This window comes from Schistocerca gregaria, unplaced genomic scaffold (genome assembly GCF_023897955.1).
Source record: "Schistocerca gregaria isolate iqSchGreg1 unplaced genomic scaffold, iqSchGreg1.2 ptg000413l, whole genome shotgun sequence".
Lineage (NCBI taxonomy): Eukaryota > Metazoa > Arthropoda > Insecta > Orthoptera > Acrididae > Schistocerca > Schistocerca gregaria.
The window spans coordinates 379,385-396,443 of record NW_026061846.1 but is presented as its reverse complement, the minus strand read 5'-3'; positions in this window follow the sequence as shown (position 1 = coordinate 396,443).

Genomic DNA, 17,059 nt, shown 5'->3' with positions numbered 1-17,059 from the left:
AGACATTCGTATCATCCTAATGACGATGCAACACAGAAATTGCGTCGCGATTCAATACATTGGTCACTAGCCGACTTATCTCCGAGGGTCTAACGCTGCCTCCTACCAGATGGTGTACAATTTGGCTGTCAAGTTTCTTCTCTCCGACTCAAAACTCTCAGCTAATTCTCACCGTCAGATCCTGGTATGGACGATGGAACACACAAATAGCGTCGCGATTCAATACATCGATGTCTAGCGTAACTATCTATAAGGGTCTATTGGTGCCTCGGTCACCGGATGTTCGCTCTTTGTCAGTCTTGTTTTCAAATCCGACGCAAATTTGACAGTTAATTGCGACATTCCCAACATCATAACGACGTTGCAACACAGAAATTGCGTCGCGATTCAATACATTGGTCACTAGCCGACTTAACTCCGAGGGTCTATCGCTGCCTCATACCAGATGGACGTACTCTTTGGCAGTCAAGTTTGTTTTCTCCCTCTCATAACTCACAGTTAATTCTTACCGTCAGATCCTGGTATTGACGATGGAACACACAAATAGCGTCGCGATTCAATAGATCGATGTCCAGCGTAACTATCTACAAGGGTCTACTGGTGCCTCGGTCACCGGATGGTCGCGTTTTGTCATCTAGTTTTCAAATCCGACGCAAAACTGACAGTTAATTTATGTTCTCTCATCCTGATGGTTTTCAGAACATCGTCTTCCAGCAGATTTACCTCCAAGCATCTATTACTGCCTGGGTCACCACATGAACGTTCTCCTGCGAGTAAAGTTTCGGGAATCCGGCACAAATTTGACAGTTAATTACGACATTCCCAACATCCTAATGACGATGCAACACAGAAATTGCGTCGCGATTCAATACATTGGTCACTAGCCGACTTATCTCCGAGGGTCTAACGCTGCCTCATACCAGATGGATGTACAATTTGGCTGTCAAGTTTCTTGTCTCCCACTCAAAACTCACAGCTAATTCCTACCGTCAGATCTCCGTATTGACGATGGAACACACAAATAGCGGCGCGATTCTATACATCGATGTCCAGCGGAACTATCTAGAAGGGTCTATTTGTGCCTCGGTCACCGGATGTTCGCGCTTTGTCAGTCTTGTTTTCAAATCCGACGCAAAACTGACAGTTAATTGTATTCCTCTTATTCTCTCAATTACGATGGAACACACATTCTGCGATGGTTTCCAGAACATCGTCTTCCAGCATATTTATCTCCAAGCATCTATTACTGCCTGGGTCACCATATGATCGTTGTCCTACGAGTAAAGTTTCGGGGATCCGACGCAAAATTGACAGTTAATTGACACATTCCCACCATCCTAATGACGATGCAACACAGAAATTGCGTCGCGATTCAATACATTGGTCACTAGCCGACTTATCTCCGAGGGTCTAACGCTGCTTCATACCAGATGGATGTATAATTTGGCTGTCAAGTTTCTTGTCTCCGACTCAAAACTCTCAGCTAATTCTCACCGTCAGATCCTGGTATGGACGACAGAACACACAAATAGCGTCGCGATTCAGTACATTGATGTCTAGCGTAACTATCTATAAGTGTCTATTGGTGCCTCGGTCACCGGATGTTCGCTCTTGGTCAGTCTTGTTTTCAAATCCGACGCAAATTTGACAGTTAATTGCGACATTCTCACCATCCTAACGACGTTGCAACACAGAAATTGCGTCGCGATTCAATACATTGGTCACTAGCCGACTTATCTCCGAGGGTATATCGCTGCCTCATACCAGATGGACATACTCTTTGGCAGTCAAGTTTGTTTTCTCCCTCTCGTAACTCACAGTTAATTCTCTCGTAACTCTCTCGTAACTCACAGTTAATTCTTATTGTCAGATCCTGGTATTGACGATGGAACACACAAATGGCGTCGCGATTCAATAGATCGATGTATAGCGCAACTATCTACAAGGGTCTTTTGGTGCCTCGGTCACCGGATGGTCGCGTTTTGTCAGTCTAGTTTACAAATCCGACGCAAGATTGGCAGTTAATATTATTCCTCCCATACTCTCAATTATGATGGAACACACATACTGCGATGGTTTTCAGAACATCGTCTTCCAGCAGATTTATCTCCGAGCATGCCTTGGTCACCACATGATCGTTGTCCTACGAGTAAAGTTTCGGGAATCCGACGCAAATTTGACAGTTAATTGCGACATTCGCACCATCCTAATGACGATGCAACACAGAAATTGCGTCGCGATTCAATACATTGGTCACTAGCCGACTTATCTCCGAGGGTCTAACGCTGCCTCATACCAGATGGATGTACAATGTGGCAGTCAAGTTTGTTTTCTCCCTCTCATAACTCACAGTTAATTCTTACCGTCAGATCTTGGTATTGACGATGGAACACAAAAATGGCGTCGGGAATCAATACATCAATGTCTAGCGTAACTATCTACAGGGGTCTATTGGTGCCTCATTCACCGGATGGTCGAGCTTTGTCAGTCTAGTTTTCAAATCCGACGCAAAACTGATAGTTAATTTTATTCCTCAAGTACTCTCAATTACGATGGAACACACATACTGCGATGGCTTTCAGAACATCGTCTTCCAGCAGATTTATCTCCGAGCATGCCTGGTTCACCACATGATCGTTCTCCTGCGAGTAAAGTTTCGGGAATCCGACGCAAATTTGACAGTTAATTGAGACATTCCCACCATCCTAATGACAATGCAACACAGAAATTGCGTCGCGATTCAATACATTGGTCACTAGCCGACTTATCTCCGAGGGTCCAACGCTGCCTCATACCAGATGGATGTACAATTTGGCTGTCAAGTTTCTTGTCTCCGACTCGTAACTCACAGTTAATTCTTACTGTCAGATCCTGGTATCGACCATGGAACACACAAATAGCATCGCGATTCAGTACATCGATGTCTAGCGTAACTATCTACAAGGGTCTATTGGTGCCTCGGTCACCGGATGTTCTCTCTTTGTCAGTCTAGTTTTCAAATCCGACGCAAATTTGACAATTAATTGCGACATTCCCACCGTCCTAACGACGTTGCAACACAGAAATTGCGTCGCGATTAAATACATTGGTCCTTAGCCGACTTATCTCCGAGGGTCTATCGCTGCCTCATACCAGATGGAAGTACTCTTTGGCAGTCAAGTTTGTTTTCTCCCTCTCATAACTCAGTTAATTCTTACCGTCAGATCCTGGTATTGACGATGGAACACACAAATAGCGTCGCGATTCAATAGATCGATGTCCAGCGTAACTATCTACAAGGGTCTATTGGTGCCTCGGTCACCGGATGTTGGCTCTTTGTCAGTCTTGTTTTCAAATCCGACGCAAATTTGACAGTTAATTGCGACATTCCCAACATCATAACGACGTTGCAACACAGAAATTGCGTCGCGATTCAATACATTGGTCACTAGCCGACTTATCTCCGAGGGTCTATCGCTGCCTCATACCAGATGGACGTACTCTTTGGCAGTCAAGTTTGTTTTCTCCCTCTCATAACTCACAGTTAATTCTTACCGTCAGATCCTGGTATTGACGATGGAACACACAAATAGCGTCGCGATTCAATAGATCGATGTCCAGCGTAACTATCTACAAGGGTCTACTGGTGCCTCGGTCACCGGATGGTCGCGTTTTGTCATCTAGTTTTCAAATCCGACGCAAAACTGACAGTTAATTTATGTTCTCTCATCCTGATGGTTTTCAGAACATCGTCTTCCAGCAGATTCACCTCCAAGCATCTATTACTGCCTGGGTCACCACATGAACGTTCTCCTGCGAGTAAAGTTTCGGGAATCCGGCACAAATTTGACAGTTAATTACGACATTCCCAATATCCTAATGACGATGCAACACAGAAATTGCGTCGCGATTCAATACATTGGTCACTAGCCGACTTATCTCCGAGGGTCTAACGCTGCCTCATACCAGATGGATGTACAATTTGGCTGTCAAGTTTCTTGTCTCCCACTCAAAACTCACAGCTAATTCCTACCGTCAGATCTCCGTATTGACGATGGAACACACAAATAGCGGCGCGATTCTACACATCGATGTCCAGCGGAACTATCTAGAAGGGTCTATTTGTGCCTCGGTCACCGGATGTTCGCGCTTTGTCAGTCTTGTTTTCAATTCCGACCCAAAACTGACAGTTAATTGTATTCCTCCCATAGTCTCAATTACGATGGAACTCACATTCTGCGATGGTTTTCTGAACATCGTCTTCCATCATATTTATCTCCAAGTATCTATTACTGCCTGGGTCACCACATGAACGTTGTCCTACGAGTAAAGTTTCGGGAATCCGACGCAAATTTGACAGTTAATTGCGACATTCCCACCATCCTAATGACGATGCAACACAGAAATTGCGTCGCGATTCAATACATTGGTCACTAGCCGACCTAACTCCGAGGGTCTAACGCTGCTTCATACCAGATGGATGTACAATTTGGCTGTCAAGTTTCTTGTCTCCGACTCAAAACTCTCAGCTAATTCTCACCGTCAGATCCTGGTATGGACGACGGAACACACAAATATCGTCGCGATTCAGTACATTGATGTCTAGCGTAACTATCTAGAAGGGTCTATTTGTGCTTCGGTCACCGGATGGTCGCGCTTTGTCAGTCTAGTTTTCAAATCCGACGCAAAACTGACAGTTAATTGTATTCCTCTCATTCTCTCAATTACGATGGAACACACATTCTGCGATGGTTTCCAGAACATCGTCTTCCAGCAGATTTATCTCCAAGCATCTATTACTGCCTGGGTCACCATATGATCGTTGTCCTGCGAGTAAAGTTTCGGTTATCCGACGCAAATTTGACAGTTAATTGAGACATTCCCACCATCCTAATGACGATGCAACACAGAAATTGCGTCGCGATTCAATACATTGGTCACTAGCCGACTTATCTCCGAGGGTCTAACGCTGCTTCATACCAGATGGATGTATAATTTGGCTGTCAAGTTTCTTGTCTCCGACTCAAAACTCTCAGCTAATTCTCACCGTCAGATCCTGGTATGGACGACAGAACACACAAATAGCGTCGCGATTCAGTACATTGATGTCTAGCGTAACTATCTATAAGTGTCTATTGGTGCCTCGGTCACCGGATGTTCGCTCTTGGTCAGTCTTGTTTTCAAATCCGACGAAAATTTGACAGTTAATTGCGACATTCTCACCATCCTAACGACGTTGCAACACAGAAATTGCGTCGCGATTCAATACATTGGTAACTAGCCGACTTATCTCCGAGGGTCTATCGCTGCCTCATACCAGATGGACGTACTCTTTGGCAGTCAAGTTTGTTTTCTCCCTCTCATAACTCACAGTTAATTCTTACCGTCAGATCCTGGTATTGACGATGGAACACACAAATAGCGTCGCGATTCAATAGATCGATGTCCAGCGTAACTATCTACAAGGGTCTATTGGTGCCTCGGTCACCGGATGGTCGCGTTTTGTCAGTCTAGTTTACAAATCCGACGCAAGATTGGCAGTTAATATTATTCCTCCCATAGTCTCAATTACGATGGAACACACATACTGCGATGGTTTTCAGAACATCGTCTTCCAGCAGATCGCGACGCTATTTGTGTGTTCCATCGTCAGATCCTGGTATCGACCATGGAACACACATCGTCAATACCAGGATCTGACAATAAGAATTAACTGTTAGTTATGAGAGGGAGAAAACAAACTTGACTGCCAAAGAGTACGTCCATCCGGTATGAGGCAGCGATAGACCCTCGGAGATAAGTCGGCTAGTGACCAATGTATTGAATCGCGATGCAATTTCTGTGTTGCATCGTCATTAGGATGATACGAATGTCTCAATTAACTGTCAAATTTGCGTCGGATTCCCGAAACTTTACTCGCAGGAGAACGATCATGTGGTGAACCAGGCATGCTCGGAGATAAATCTGCTGGAAGACGATGTTGTGAAAACCATCGCAGTATGTGTGTTCCATCGTAATTGAGAGTATGGGAGGAATAAAATTAACTGCCAATCTTGCGTCGGATTTGTAAACTAGACTGACAAAACGCGACCATCCGGTGACCGAGGCACCAATAGACCCTTGTAGATAGTTACGCTAGACATCAATGTACTGAATCGCGACGCTATTTGTGTGTTCCGTCGACCATACCAGGATCTGACGGTGAGAATTAGCTGAGAGTTTTGAGTCGGAGACAAGAAACTTGACAGCCAAATTGTACATCCATCTGGTATGAAGCAGCGTTAGACCCTCGGAGTTAGGTCGGCTAGTGACCAATGTATTGAATCGCGACGCAATTTCTGTGTTGCATCGTCATTAGGATGATGGGAATGTCGCAATTAAATGTCAAATTTGCGTCGGATTCCCGAAACTTTACTCGTAGGACAACGTTCATGTGGTGACCCAGGCAGTAATAGATGCTTGGAGATAAATCTGCTGGAAGACGATGTTCTGGAAACCATCGCAGAATGTGTGTTCCATCGTAATTGAGAGTATGAGAGGAATACAATTAACTGTCAGTTTTGCGTCGGATTTGAAAACTAGACTGACAAAGCGCGACCATCCGGTGACAGAAGCACAATTAGACCCTTGTAGATAGTTACGCTAGACATCGATGAACTGAATCGCGACGCTATTTGTGTGTTCCATGGTCGATACCAGGATCTGACGGTAAGAGTTAACTGTGAGTTACGAGTCGGAGACAAGAAACTTGACAGCCAAATTGTACATCCATCTGGTATGAGGCAGCGTTAGACCCTCGGAGATAAGTCGGCTAGTGACCAATGTATTGAATCGCGACGCAATTTCTGTGTTGCATCGTCATTAGGATGGTGGGAATGTCTCAATTAACTGTCAAATTTGCGTCGGATTCCCGAAACTTTACTCGCAGGAGAACGATCATGTGGTGACCCAGACATGCTTGGAGATATATCTGCTGGAAGACGATGTTCTGAAAACCATCGCAGTATGTGTGTTCCATCGTAATTGAGAGTACTTGAGGAATAAAATTAACTATCAGTTTTGCGTCGGATTTGAAAACTAGACTGACAAAGCGCGACCATCCGGTGACCGAGGCACCAATAGACCCTTGTAGATAGTTACGCTAGACATTGATGTATTGAATCCTGACGCCATTTTTGTGTTCCATCGTCAATACCAAGATCTGACGGTAAGAATTAACTGTGAGTTATGAGAGGGAGAAAACAAACTTGACTGCCAAAGAATACGTCCACTGGTATGATGCAGCGATAGACCCTCGGAGATAAGTCGGCTAGTGACCAATGTATTGAATCGCGACGCAATTTCTGTGTTGCAACGTCGTTAGGATGGTGGGAATGTCGCAATTAACTGTCAAATTTGCGTCGGATTTAAAAACTAGACTGACAAAGAGAGATCATCCGGTGACCGAGGCACCAATAGACCCTTGTAGATAGTTACGCTAGACATCGATGTACTGAATCGCGACGCTATTTGTGTGTTCCATTTTCGATACCAGGATCTGACGGTAAGATTTAACTGTGAGTTATGAGTCGGAGACAAGAAACTTGACAGCCAAAGAGTACATCCATCTGGTATGAGGCAGCGTTAGACCCTCGGAGATAAGTCGGCTAGTGACCAATGTATTGAATCGCGACACAATTTCTGTGTTGCATCGTCATTAGGATGGTGCGAATGTCGCAATTAACTGTCAAATTTGCGTCGGATTCCCGAAACTTTACTCGTAGGACAACGATCATGTGGTGACCAAGGCATGCTCGGAGATAATTCTGCTGGAAGACGATGTTCTGAAAACCATCGCAGTATGTGTGTTCCATCGTAATTGAGAGTATGAGAGGAATAATATTAACTGCCAATCTTGCGTCGGATTTGTAAACTAGACTGACAAAACGCGACCATCCGGTGACCGAGGCACCAATAGACCCTTGTAGATATTTACGCTATACATCGATCTATTGAATCGCGCCGCCATTTGTGTGTTCCATCGTCAATACCAGGATCTGACAATAAGAATTAACTGTGAGTTATGAGAGGGAGAAAACAAACTTGACTGCCAACGAGTACGTCCATCTGGTATGAGGCAGCGATAGACCCTCGGAGATAAGTCGGCTAGTGACCAATGTATTGAATCGCGACGCAATTTCTGTGTTGCATCGTCACTAGGATGGTGGGAATGTCTCAATTAACTGTCAAATTTGCGTCGGATTCCCGAAACTTTACTCGCAGGAGAACGATCATGTGGTGAACCAGGCATGCTCGGAGATAAATCTGCTGGCAGACGATGTTCTGAAAACCAACGCGGTATGTGTGTTCCATCGTCATTGAGAGGATGAGAGAACATAAATTAACTGTCAGTCTTGCGTCGGATTTGAAAACTTGATGACAAAACGCGACCATCCGGTGACCGAGGCACCAGTAGACCCTTGTAGATAGTTACGCTGGACATCGATCTATTGAATCGCGACGCTATTTGTGTGTTCCATCGTCAATACCAGGATCTGACAGTAAGAATTAACTGTGAGTTATGAGAGGGAGAAAACAAACTTGACTGCCAAAGAATACGTCCATCTGGTATGAGGCAGCGATAGACCCTCGGAGATAAGTCGGCTAGTGACCAATGTATTGAATCGGGACGCAATTTCTGTGTTGCAACGTCGTTAGGATGGTGGGAATGTCGCAATTAACTGTCAAATTTGCGTCGGATTTGAAAACAAGACTGACAAAGAGCGAACATCCGGTGACCGAGGCACCAATAGACCCTTATAGATAGTTACGCTAAACATCAATGTACTGAATCGCGACGCTATTTGCGTGTTCCGTCGACCATACCAGGATCTGACGGTGAGAATTAGCTGAGAGTTTTGAGTCGGAGACAAGAAACGTGACAGCCAAATTGTACATCCATCTGGTATGAAGCAGCGTTAGACCCTCGGAGTTAGGTCGGCTAGTGACCAATGTATTGAATCGCGACCCAATTTCTGTGTTGCATCGTCATTAGGATGGTGGGAATGTCGCAATTAACTGTCAAATTTGCGTCGGATTCCCGAAACTTTACTCGTAGGACAACGTTCATGTGATGACCCAGGCAGTAATAGATGCTTGGAGATAAATCTGCTGGAAGACGATGTTCTGGAAACCATCGCAGAATGTGTGTTCCATCGTAATTGAGAGTATAAGAGGAATACAATTAACTGTCAGTTTTGCGTCGGATTTGAAAACTAGACTGACAAAGCGCGACCATCCGGTGACCGAAGCACAATTACGCCTTTGTAGATAGTTACGCTAGACATCAATGTACTGAATCGCGACGATATTTGTGTGTTCCGTCGTCCATACCAGGATCTGACGGTGAGAATTAGCTGAGAGTTTTGAGTCGGAGACAAGAAACTTGACAGCCAAATTGTACATCCATCTGGTATGAAGCAGCGTTAGACCCTCGGAGTTAGGTCGGCTAGTGACCAATGTATTGAATCGCGATGCAATTTCTGTGTTGCATCGTCTTTAGGATGGTGGGAATGTCGCAATTAACTGTCAAATTTGCGTCGGATTCCCGAAACTTTACTCGTAGGACAACGTTCATGTGGTGACCCAGGCAGTAATAGATGCTTGGAGATAAATCTGCTGGTAGACGATGTACTGAAAACCATCGCAGTATGTGTTCTATCGTCATTGAGATGATGAGAGAAAATAAAATTAACTGTCAGTTTTGCGTCGGATTTGAAAACTAGATGACAAAACGCTACCATCCGGTGACCGAGGCACCAATAGACCCTTCTAGATAGTTACGCTATACATCAATCTATCGAATCGCGACGCCATTTGTGTGTTCCATCGTCAATACCAGGATCTGACAATAAGAATTAACTGTGAGTTATGAGAGGGAGAAAACAAACTTGACTGCCAAACAGTACGTCCATCTGGTATTAGGCAGCGATAGACCCTCGGAGATAAGTCGGCTAGTGACCAATGTATTGAATCGCGACGCAATTTCTGTGATCCAACGTCGTTAGGATGGTGGGAATGTCGCAATTAACTGTCAAATTTGCGTCGGATTTGAAAACAAGACTGACCAAGAGCGAACATCCGGTGACCGAGGCACCAATAGACCCTTATAGATAGTTACGCTTCACATCAATGTACTGAATCACGACGCTATTTGTGTGTTCCGTCGTCCATACCAGGATCTGACGGTGAGAATTAGCTGAGAGTTTTGAGTCGGAGACAAGAAACTTGACAGCCAAATTATACATCCATCTGGTATGAAGCAGCGTTAGACCCTCGGAGATAAGTCGGCTAGTGACCAATGTATTGAATCGCGGCGCAATTTCTGTGTTGCATCGTCATTAGGATGGTGCGAATGTCGCAATTAACTGTCAAATTTGCGTCGGATTCCCGAAACTTTACTCGTAGGACAACGTTCATGTTGTGACCCAGGCAGTAATAAATGCGTGGAGATAAATCTGCTGGTAGACGATGTACTGAAAACCATCGCAGTATGTGTTCTATCGTCATTGAGAGGATGAGAGAAAATAAAATTAACAGACAGTTTTGCTTCGGATTTGAAAACTAGATGACAAAACGCGACCATCCGGTGACCGACGCACCAATAGACCCTTGTAGATAGTTACGCTGGACATCGATCTATTGAATCGCGACGCTATTTGTGTGTTCCATCGTCAATACCAGGATCTGACGGTAAGAATTAACTGTGAGTTATGAGAGGGAGAAAACAAACTTGACTGCCAAAGAATACGTCCATCTGGTATGAGGCAGCGATAGACCCTCGGAGATAAGTCGGCTAGTGACCAATGTATTGAATCGCGACGCAATTTCTGTGTTGCAACGTCGTTAGGATGGTGGGAATGTCGCAATTAACTGTCAAATTTGCGTCGGATTTTAAAACTAGACTGACAAAGAGCGAACATCCGGAGACCGAGGCACCAATAGACCACTGTAGATAGTTACGCTAGACATCGATGTATTGAATCGCGACGCTATTTGTGTGTTCCATCGTCGATACCAGGATCTGACGCTAAGAATTAGCTGTGAGTTATGAGAGGGAGAAAACAAACTTGACTGCCAAAGAGTACGTCCATCTGGTATGAGGCAGCGATAGACCCTCGGAGATAAGTCGGCTAGTGACCAATGTATTGAATCGCGACGCAATTTCTGTGTTGCATCGTATTAGGATGGTGCGAATGTCGCAATTAACTGTCAAATTTGCGTCGGATTCCCGAAACTTTACTCGTAGGACAACGATCATGTGGTGACCCAGGCATGCTCGGAGATAAATCTGCTGGAAGACAATGTTCTGAAAACCATCGCAGTATGTGTGTTCCATCGTAATTGAGAGTATGGGAGGAATAAAATTAACTACCAATCTTGCGTCGGATTTGTAAACTAGACTGACAAAACGCGACCATCCGGTGACCGAGGCACCAATAGACCCTTGTAGATAGTTACGCTATACATCGATCTATCGAATCGCCACGCCATTTGTGTGTTCCATCGTCAATACCAGGATCTGACAATATGAATTAACTGTGAGTTATGAGAGGGAGAAAACAAACTTGACTGCCAAAGAGTACGTCCATCTGGTATGAGGCAGCGATAGACCCTCTGAGATAAGTCGGCTAGTGACCAATGTATTGAATCGCGACGCAATTTCTGTGATTCAACGTCGTTAGGATGGTGGGAATGTCGCAATTAACTGTCAAATTTGCGTCGGATTTGAAAACAAGACTGACCAAGAGCGAACATCCGGTGACCGAGGCACCAATAGACCCTTATAGATAGTTACGCTAGACATCAATGTACTGAATCACGACGCTATTTGTGTGTTCCGTCGTCCATACCAGGATCTGACGGTGAGAATTAGCTGAGAGTTTTGAGTCGGAGACAAGAAACTTGACAGCCAAATTGTACATCCATCTGGTATGAAGCAGCGTTAGACCCTCGGAGATAAGTCGGCTAGTGACCAATGTATTGAATCGCGACGCAATTTCTGTGTTGCATCGTCATTAGGATGGTGGGAATATCGTAATTAACTGTCAAATTTGCGTCGGATTCCCGAAACTTTACTCTTAGGACAACGATCATGTGGTGACCAAGGCATGCTCGGAGATAAATCTGCTAGAAGACGATGTTCTGAAAACCATCGCAGTATGTGTGTTCCATCGTAATTGAGAGTATGGGAGGAATAATATTAACTGCCAATCTTGCGTCGGATTTGTAAACTAGACTGAAAAAACGCGACCATCCGGTGACCGAGGCACCAATAGACCCTTGTAGATAGTTACGCTATACATCGATCTATCGAATCGCGACGCCATTTGTGTGTCCCATCGTCAATACCAGGATCTGACAATAAGAATTAACTGTGAGTTATGAGAGGGAGAAAACAAACTTGACTGCCAAAGAGTACGTCCATCTGGTATGAGGCAGCGATAGACCCTCGGAGATAAGTCGGCTAGTGACCAATGTATTGAATCGCGACGCAATTTCTGTGATTCAACGTCGTTAGGATGGTGGGAATGTCGCAATTATCTGTCAAATTTGCGTCGGATTTGAAAACAAGACTGACAAAGAGCGAACATCCGGTGACCGAGGCACCAATAGACCCTTGTAGATAGTTACGCTAGACATCGATGTACTGAATCGCGACGCTATTTGTATGTTCCATGGTCGATACCAGGATCTGACGGTATCAATTAACTGTGAGTTATGAGTCGGAGACAAGAAACTTGACAGCCAAATTGTACATCCACCTGGTATGAGGCAGCGTTAGACCCTCGGAGATAAGTCGACTAGTGACCAATGTATTGAATCGCGACGCAATTTCTGTGATGCATCGTCATTAGGATGGTGGGAATGTCGCAATTAACTGTCAAATTTGCGTCGGATTCCCGAAACTTTACTCGAAGGACAACGTTCATGTGGTGACCCAGGCAGTAATAGATGCTTGGAGATAAATCTGCTGGTAGACGATGTACTGAAAACCATCGCAGTATGTGTTCTATCGTCATTGAGAGGATGGGAGAAAATAAAATTAACTGTCAGTTTTGCGTCGGATTTGAAAACTAGATGACAAAACGCGACCTTCCGGTGACCGAGGCACCAATGGAACCTTGTAGATAGTTACGCTGGACATCGATCTATTGAATCGCGACGCTATTTGTGTGTTCCATCGTCAATACCAGGATCTGACGGTAAGAATTAGCTGTGAGTTATGAGAGGGAGAAAACAAACTTGACTGCCAAAGAGTACGTCCATCTGGTATGAGGCAGCGATAGACCCTCGGAGATAAATCGGCTAGTGACCAATGTATTTAATCGCGACGCAATTTCTGTGTTGCAACGTCGTTAGGATGGTGGGAATGTCGCAATTAATTGTCAAATTTGCGTCGGATTTGAAAACTGGACTGACAAAGAGAGAACATCCGGTGACCGAGGCACCAATAGACCCTTGTAGATAGTTACGCTAGACATCGATGTACTGAATCGCGACGCTATTTGTGCGTTCCATGGTCGATACGAGGATCTGACGGTAAGAATTAACTGTGAGTTACGAGTCGGAGACAAGAAACTTGACAGCCAAATTGTACATCCATCTGGTATGAGGCAGCGTTAGACCTTCGGAGATAAGTCGGCTACTGAACAATGTATTGATTCGCGACGCGATTTCTGTGTTGCATCGGCATTAGGATGGTGGGATAGTCGCAATTAACTCTCAAATTTGCGTCGGATCCCCGAAACTTTACTCGTAGGACAACGATCATGTGGTGACCCAGGCAGTAATAGATGCTTGGAGATAAATCTGCTGGAAGACGATGTTCTGGAAACCATCGCAGAATGTGTGTTCCATCGTAATTGAGAGTATGAGAGGAATACAATTAACTGTCAGTTTTGCGTCGGGTTTGAAAACTAGACTGACAAAGCGCGACCATCCGGTGACCGAAGCACAAATAGACTTATCTAGATAGTTACGCTAGACATCAATGTACTGAATCGAGACGCTATTTGTGTGTTCCGTCGTCCATACAAGGATCTGACGGTGAGAATTAGCTGAGAGTTTTGAGTCGGAGACAAGAAACTTGACAGCCAAATTGTACATCCATCTGGTATGAAGCAGCTTTAGACCCTCGGAGACAAGTCGGCTAGTGACCAATGTATTGAATCGCGACGCAATTTCTGTGTTGCATCGTCATTGGGATGGTGGGAATGTCGCAATTAACTGTCAAATTTGCGTCGGATTGCCGAAACTTTACTCGTAGGACAACGATCATGTGGAGACCAAGGCATGCTCGGAGATAAATCTGCTGGATGACGATGTTCTGAAAACCATCGCAGTATGTGTGTTCCATCGTAATTGAGAGTATGGGAGATGTAAACTAGACTAACAAAACGCGACCATCCGGTGTCCGACGCACCAATAGACCCTTGTAGATAGTTACGCTATACATCGATCTATTGAATCGCGACGCCATTTGTGTGTTCCATCGTCAATACCAGGATCTGACAATAAGAATTAACTGTGAGTTATGAGAGGGAGAAAACAAACTTGACTGCCAAAGAGTACGTCCATCTGGTATGAGGCAGCGATAGACCCTCGGAAATAAGTCGGCTAGTGACCAATGCATTGAATCGCGGCGCAATTTCTGTGTTGCATCGTCATTAGGATGGTGCGAATGTCGCAATTAACTGTCAAATTTGCGTCGGATTCACGAAACTTTACTCGTAGGACAACGATCATGTGGTGACTCAGGCATGCTCGGAGATAAATCTGATGGAAGACAATGTTCTGAAAACCATCGCAGTATGTGTGTTCCATCGTAATTGAGAGTATGGGAGGAATAAAATTAACTGCCTATCTTGCGTCGGATTTGTAAACTAGACTGACAAAACGCGACCATCCGGTGACCGAGGCACCAATAGACCCTTGTAGATAGTTACGCTATACATCGATCTATTGAATCGCGACGCCATTTGTGTGTTCCATCGTCAATACCAGGATCTGACGGTATGAATTAACTGTGAGTTATGAGAGGGAGAATACAAACTTGACTGCCAAAGAGTACGTCCATCTGGTATGAGGCAGCGATAGACCCTCGGAGATAAGTCGACTAGTGACCAATGTATTGAATCGCGACGCAATTTCTGTGATGCAACGTCGTTAGGATGGTGGGAATGTCGCAATTATCTGTCAAATTTGCGTCGGATTTGAAAACAAGACTGACAAAGAGCGAACATCCGGTGACCGAGGCACCAATAGACCCTTGTAGATAGTTACGCTAGACATCGATGTACTGAATCGCGACGCTATTTGTGTGTTCCATGGTCGATACCAGGATCTGACGGTAACAATTAACTGTGAGTTATGAGTCGGAGGCAAGAAACTTGACAGCCAAATTGTACATAAACCTGGTATGAGGCAGCGTTAGACCCTCGGAGATAAGTCGGCTAGTGACCAATGTATTGAATCGCGACGCAATTTCTGTGTTGCATCGTCATTAGGATGGTGGGAATGTCGCAATTAACTGTCAAATTTGCGTCGGATTTGAAAACAAGTCTGACCAAGAGCGAACATCCGGTGACCGAGGCACCAATAGACCCTTATAGATAGTTACGCTACACATCAATGTACTGAATCACGACGCTATTTGTGTGTTCCGTCGTCCATTCCAGGATCTGACGGTGAGAATTAGCTGAGAGTTTTGAGTCGGAGACAAGAAACTTGACAGCCAAATTATACATCCATCTGGTATGAAGCAGCGTTAGACCCTCGGAGATAAGTCGGCTAGTGACCAATGTATTGAATCGCGACGCAATTTCTGTGTTGCATCGTCATTAGGATGGTGGGAATGTCGCAATTAACTGTCAAATTTGCGTCGGATTTGAAAACAAGACTGACCAAGAGCGAACATCCGGTGACCGAGGCACCAATAGACCCTTATAGATAGTTACGCTAGACGTCAATGTACTGAATCGCGACGCTATTTGTGTGTTCCGTCGTCCATACCAGGATCTGACGGTGAGAATTAGCTGAGAGTTTTGAGTCGGAGACAAGAAACTTGACAGCCAAATTCTACATCCATCTGGTATGAAGCAGCGTTAGACCCTCGGAGATAAGTCGGCTAGTGACCAATGTATTGAATCGCGACGCAATTTCTGTGTTGCATCGTCATTAGGATGGTGGGAAAGTCGCAATTAACTGTCAAATTTGCGTCGGATTCCCGAAACTTTACTCGTAGGACAACGTTCATGTTGTGACCCAGGCAGTAATAAATGCGTGGAGATAAATCTGCTGGTAGACGATGTACTGAAAACCATCGCAGTATGTGTTCTATCGTCATTGAGAGGATGAGAGAAAATAAAATTAACTGACAGTTTTGCGTCGGATTTGAAAACTAGATGACAAAACGCGACCATCCGGTGACCGAGGCACCAATAGTCCCTTGTAGATAGTTACGCTGGACATCGATCTATTGAATCGCGACGCTATTTGTGTGTTCCATCGTCAATACCAGGATCTGACGGTAAGAATTAACTGTGAGTTATGAGAGGGAGAAAACAAACTTGACTGCCAAAGAGTACGTCCATCTGGTATGAGGCAGCGATAGACCCTCGGAGATAAGTCGGCTAGTGACCAATGTATTTAATCGCGACGCAATTTCTGTGTTGCAACGTCGTTAGGATGGTGGGAATGTCGCAATTAATAGTCAAATTTGCGTCGGATCTGAAAACTCGACAGACAAAGAGAGAACATCCGGTGACCGAGGCACCAATAGACCCTTGTAGATAGTTACGCTAGACATCGATGTACTGAAACGTGACGCTATTTGTGTGTTCCATGGTCGATACCAGGATCTGACGGTAAGAATTAACTGTGAGTTACGAGTCGGAGACAAGAAACTTGACAGCCAAATTGTACATCCATCTGGTATGAGGCAGCGTAAGACCCTCGGAGATAAGTAGGCTAGTGACCAATGTATTGAATCGCGACGCGATTTCTGTGTTGCATCGGCATTAGGATGGTGGGATAGTCG